Source organism: Triticum aestivum, chromosome 6D (assembly GCF_018294505.1).
Source record: "Triticum aestivum cultivar Chinese Spring chromosome 6D, IWGSC CS RefSeq v2.1, whole genome shotgun sequence".
Taxonomy (NCBI): Eukaryota; Viridiplantae; Streptophyta; class Magnoliopsida; order Poales; family Poaceae; genus Triticum; species Triticum aestivum.
In genome coordinates this window covers 468,705,261-468,705,743 of record NC_057811.1, presented here as the reverse complement: position 1 = coordinate 468,705,743, position 483 = coordinate 468,705,261, and positions in this window count along the sequence as shown.

Sequence of the window (483 nt, the reverse complement as noted above, 5' to 3'; positions counted from 1 at the left end):
GGAGGGGTGTGGCGTACCGCAAAACGGACGAAACGGACCTCCTACAGTCGAAACGGGGGTCCTATTCATCAGGAGGGGTGTGGCGTACCGCAAAACGGGACTCCACGGGATATTGTTCATCTCCACCGTCGACCTCCTCCAGCCTCCACGGGCTCCTGTTCATCCAGCCTCCACCGCGCGCTACTCCACCGGCTACTGTTCAACCACCCCTCCACGGGCACCCCTCCATCGTCTACTATTCATCCAGCCCTCCACACCACGGGGTCCTGTTCAACCACCCCTCCACGGGCACCCCTCCACCGTCTACTATTCATCCAGCCCTCCACCACACCACGGGGTCCTATTCATCCAGAGGCAACGCCACCGCTCACTGTTCATCCACCCCCCCCCCGCAACGCTCACTGTTCATCCCAGAGGTAGCATCGATCGGCTTCAGTTAGCAGCAGTAGCGAAGGAATCGCTCGATCGGGTTTAGTTAACAGC